At 35.9% G+C, this 5747-nt stretch overlaps 1 long non-coding RNA gene across 1 annotated transcript; it reads left to right on the top strand.

The window, feature by feature from the left end:
* The first annotated feature begins 1137 nt into the window (after positions 1-1137).
* LOC121809850 lies at positions 1138-3726 on the top strand. The gene is made up of 2 exons (XR_006052316.1): positions 1138-1217; positions 1289-3726. It is a non-coding gene; the product is annotated as an uncharacterized LOC121809850 (long non-coding RNA).
* Positions 3727-5747: the final 2021 nt, after the last annotated feature.

The following is a 5747-nucleotide window of genomic DNA, read 5'->3' as shown; positions in this document are numbered from 1 at the left end:
CACATTCATACAAAACCACCCTCTAAAACCATGTAAAATCCAAGTATGTCACCAGCAGAGCGGCAAAGTATTATGGGAGCGGATTGCCCAGAAATATAGCACTGGTCGACCAAGAGGGACGTTCGAGCGTAGCTACGTGAAGCTACGCAAGCATTGGGGTCGGGTCCAGAAGAAGATGCCGAAGTGGAATGGCAAGTGGACTAACGAAGTCCGGATGTGGCCGAGCGGTCACAACGAGATGGACCTCGTGGTGAAAGCCAACGCAGATTTTTATTCTAACGGGAAGAAACACTTCAAGTACTAAGACGTTTAGAAGACTGTCGAGAAGAGCCCGAAGTACACCGGTGGGGCAGAACCGGCGGAAAGTGGGGAGCCGAAGAGAACCAAAGTTTCCGCAGCCGAAAACTACTCTTCGAGCGAAGGAGGTCCGACAATCGACCTCAACGTGACAGACGACGACGTCTTCATCTCATTCCTTAGTACTCAAAGCCGTCCGATGAGAACTAAATCGACAAAGAGGAAAGTGAAGGGGAAGACAACTACGAGTTACCCCACTATGCCGCCGCCACCCAATATTTCTCTGGATAAGATATCCGACTCTATATCGGATATGAGTATTACCTTGCGGATGAGCCATCTGATGGAATTGACATCGAGGGATACCTCGATAATGCCGGAGTTCGACCTCAAGTTGCACCATGAGATGATTGCACAAATGAAGAAGTAGTTTTTTTTTGCTTTTTTTTTTCCATTTTCTACGACTTGTATTTTTATTTTTTCTAGGTTCTGTAATTTTAATTTCTAGGATTTGTAATTTTTAATTTCTAAGTTAATGTAATTTTTTATTTTCAACTAAAAAATGAATTTTTCGTGTTTTGATTGTTCAACGTTTTGTATGTCACGTGTAAAATATGTGGTAAATTGTGAATAATGCGATTTAATAGTTGTGGCCTGGATGGGGTCTGCAGGGTTAGAGGAGTTGTGGTCTGAGACTGATATTTAGGGGAATAATGACGTCGAGAGGACTTGAGGCCTGAATCCGGGCCGGGGTTATGGATGCCCTAATGCTTATACAATGTCAATGCATAGTAATTAAATCGGCAACGACTTCGTTTATTTTAGTACTAGCATTCAATTCCCAAACCCAAATCTAATTCAATCAATGGCGAAACGCAAGAAGATCATAATCTACACAGATCCGGCATTGGTATATACTAGTAAGTAATAATTTGATCCTAATATTTCTCTGTTGTACTGAATTTTATGGTGATTGTGTGTGAATTTCCAGGTGATGCGATGGCGATATTTGTGGCGCTCCAATAACCGGAATTCGAAGTGATTGGACTCACTGCTATTTACGGCAATGTCTACACTGCACTCGCCACCGGAAATGCTTTACTCTTGGCAAAAATTGTTGCCTCTCTCTTCAACAAAATTTTAGTTTTTGAGACATTGTATATGTTGAAATTGAAAATAAAATGTAATTAGTTAGATTGATTAGTGTAATTAGTTAGGTAGATTAGTTGGTTTTTTTGTTATTTTACCTAGTCAACTTTTCCAAAAGGTAGTCCATAAAAGATATTTTCTCGTTTTCTCTTTTCTCTCCCATTATTGGCGATATTTTCTCGTTCTCTCTTTTCTCTCCCATAATCGGCCGTTTCTGCATTTCTTTATGCTCTTCAATGGAGGTTTCTCCATCCAATTCAATCACCATTTTCAACATATGATTTGAAGATTGTTCAGTGATTATAGTTGTTTCACTTTTGCTTAATAATTGATACGGAGTACGTGGTAGAGAGACTTATCTTTCTAAAAATTGAGATTCAATTAGAGTTTTCCATCTGGATTTAGCTGATAGTGAATTGTGAAGGCTTTATTAGTTTATTGTTTCATATCCATGAGCCTATTATATTGGTTAAGTTTGCAAATTTGAATGTGCGCGATTGTGATGATTCTTTTTGGTGGTGACTGAATCAGGGGTTAGATCTTATCATATTTAGTGCTATTCATTACCCTAGGTTTGCAGTATTGAGTACTTTGATAAATATTGGGTGTTCCTTTTCTAAGTGAGAGTCAATTGTATAGTTGGCAATCAATGAGGTTTGCAGATTATTGAGTATTTTAATAAATATCGGGGGTTCCTTTTCTAAGTGAGAGTCGATTGTACAGTTGGAGATTGCCGGGAGGCCGGACATTCCTGTGGCTGAAGGATCTCATGTGACCATTACTGTGTATAATGATACCATTTGCCATTAATTGTTTCTGTTTTTGACTTAATCAGAGCTCATGTTCTTGTGTAAACTATCAGTTCTTGCGTCTCATTACCATCCAATATCTGTCATTTTCCGTAATACATACAATGTTTGCAGAAATTCTGACTTGATTGTCAATTCTATATGCATAACTTGTACTGTTGAAGTCTTATGATCGATAATTTGAACTCATTTGCTGATTTAATGGAGGGCAGGCAATTGAGTTAAAAAGTCTCTTCCTATTTACGGCAATGTCTACACCGCACTAACCACCAGAAATGCTGTACACTTGGTGGCTTGTTGTCTTTCTCTCCTTCTCGAAATTTTAGTTTTCAGCTCTTGCGAAAATGTAAAGGAAATGCTTGATAACACTTTTAATTTTATTATTTGAAGATTGTTAAAGATTATACTAGTAGTTGTTTCACTTTTGCTTACTAATATGTCAAAAGCATGTGGCAGAAGAGACTTATCTTTGTTGAAATTTGAGATTCAGTTAGAGTTTCCATTTGATTTAGCTGATTGTTAAGTTGCAAAGTTTGAATGTGCACAATTATGATGATTCATTTTGGTGTTGACTGAAGCGGTGCCTGTATCTTACGAATCATATTTTGTGTTATTCATTAGCTAAGGTTTGCAGATTGTTGAGTATTTTGATAAATATTTCTAAGTGAGAGTCTATTGTATAGTTGGAGATTGCTGGGAGGACAGATATTCAAGTATAGTTAGTTAAAATAAATTAATATGATTCAAAAGGCAATCTTTGATTGGAGGCTCTGTCATCAGAAGTATACCTATTTTCTCATCAAAACCAATTGAACCATCTGATGCAGTAGCCAAGAACATCGCCTTTGTTATGAACCTTTGGATCTGCATGGTTCTGATGAAGTATCTATCTGAAGTTTTGGTTATGTAGGACCATTTTCCGTCACTATGTCATTGATAGCTTACTTTGCCATTTGATAAATCTTTCCCAAAGTGGCTTAAACACCACCTCATTCTAGCCAGCTTTTTAGCTTGGGTAAGTGTTGGCTTAATGGCATTGCTTTGAAACTAAGTTTTTACTAACCTCGAGTTTAGAAGCCGGACAGACAATGCTCTTACCCTGTTTCTGTCAATTCTCAGCTTATCTTTATGTTTGTAATTGTATCCACTAACTCTTCCTTGTATATTGCAGCTTGCCCCTTTTGCTATCTGTTGGAGTGCAATCTGAAAGTCTCATCTGCCTCTTTTTGAACTCCATGACGAACGGGAACTGTGCAACAAAGTTCTTTTTTTGGATGTTAAACCTCATCCCTGTTTGCTCGGCTCCATCTCTGTTCTATAATAGTTGCCCTATGATGAAAACTCTCGGACGTGAAATTAGTTTAATACCTACTATTTACATTGGGAGGTGAAAATGATTGGAATTTTATATTTACTCAAAGTTCCCGTCCTTTAATGCTTATTAATTAAAACTTTAGTCATTCCTTGTTAATTTCAAATTTCTCAACAGTTTTCAATTTTATTTCCATTTTAATCAGTAATTCAATGTGTATATATATATATATATAAAATAATATAATTGAATGAAATTTTGGAATAAAAAAATATTGTTGGCATTTAAAAAGAATGTAAAAAACAGAAATCACCAAATTCGACCCATTACACCTGTAGTACTATAACAGAATTATGTTCATAGCCTAAATAAGAACAAAATTATAGTACAGCAAATTTCTGTTTGAGACTGACACCTCCACTTTTCGCAAGCAGCTGCTTCATCTGTAATATAAAACAAGTGGAGTAGTATAAATTAAGTGTAAAAATTGTTAGCATATGAAATTTCATTTAAAACTAAATACATACCTGTTCTTTTGATGGTAAAATCAGTAAAGTGTGTTGCTTTCGGAAATCCCTTTTTCGGTTTTGCACCAGTATATTCAAATTCAGCTTTACGTCCATCATTTATCGACCGTGAAAACGGTAGTCGTATGTCATTGATCGTGTGAGCATTATCAATCATACCAATTCCAATGTGTATCTCCGGATTTACTTCTGCCCCTATTGGTTTTCCAAATAACATTAACTTACCCATCACTCTTTTTATGCAATCTAACGCTTCTTCCACTGGGATTGGTACTCCAATGGGTAGGCCGAAATCTGTAAAACAAAAGTTAAAAACTAACAATGATAAATCGTAACTAACAATCTAAGACTACAAATAAAAATACTTACTATCTGTTATTGCATCTCTAATGGCAAGTGCGTAGAAGAGATACATCCGTGCACTCATACCGGTTTGAAGTCCGTGTTTCCTCCATTCGTGCAAAAAAAACTCTTTTGCTGCCTCCAAACTCTTTGGATCTTTCAAACTCGGCCAATACATTAGTATTGCATCTTTGTAGTATTGAAACATCTTAAAAGAATTACTATGTTAAAACATAAATATCTAATAATACAAAATCAATTAAAGAATATTTATAAGACATACCCCATCGACCTCCCACAATCGGCCATGTCGCTCTTCAGCTTTATTTCTTAATTCGAGATTCGCATAATTTTTTTTTGAAAACCAAACTGCTTTATCATCTGAGAAAATCCCATGAAGATAGAATGTTGGAATAATTCCGGCCAAGTTGAGCCCGTCCACCGAGTGGGGCCAACAAAGGACAACTTGTGCGTGTGTAATAATATGGTGCTGGTAGCACGTCCTCAAAAATGTGGTTGGAAAACAGATAAATTGGTAAAGACGGCCCAGATATTGTCTATAACAAAATAATAAAACAAGGAAGTTAAAAACTTAAAATGTAAGAGCCCGCTAAATTTTCAATCGCCGCTGTCCTGCCTGATTCGCTAAATTTTCCAGCCTTTTTCCATAAGCGGACGTCTCAGTGATCGGTCTAACGACATTTCCGGTGGTTCACGTTTCGGGTCTGTTAGCCGCCATATCGTGACGGTAAATCGTCTGTTTTTCTCAACGTCTTCTGTTTTCTAATATCTACGGCTCTAACCAACTGATATGTGTATGTGAGATATTGAGGAGGAAGGGCATTTCTCACTTCAGTTTTTTCTTCTTTTTCTTTTCTTTAGAATGACAGAGGTGATAGGAGCTATGTTTATTATTTTTTTGCTTAAATGTATAATAATACACGATTTAGATTATTAATAGGGGTTAAACAAACGTATTAATGTATTCTTAAATTTTGTTGAAGAAAAATAACTTAAAAATCAACTAATTCACAACATTAAATAATTTTGGTGATAAAATACATCATACTCACTTTGTTCCATAGAAATATGTCAGATATCATTTTTTTCGTCCATCCCATATAAATAATCTAAATTAGTGATCTAGGGAATCACCACTTAAATGTATAAGTATAAATAATGAACTTAGTTCACTATAAGAACAATTTAGTTTACTATAAGAGTGATTTAGTTCACTATACGAACGAGTGAACTAAAATACCATTACAGTTGATAAATACTTCACTATAAAAGTATTTTAATATACTTTTT

The sequence above is a fragment of the Salvia splendens genome, chromosome 6 (assembly GCF_004379255.2).
Source record: "Salvia splendens isolate huo1 chromosome 6, SspV2, whole genome shotgun sequence".
Taxonomy (NCBI): domain Eukaryota; kingdom Viridiplantae; phylum Streptophyta; class Magnoliopsida; order Lamiales; family Lamiaceae; genus Salvia; species Salvia splendens.
Note: the sequence above shows the minus strand (reverse complement) of the source record. Positions and strands in the feature narration are given on the sequence as shown.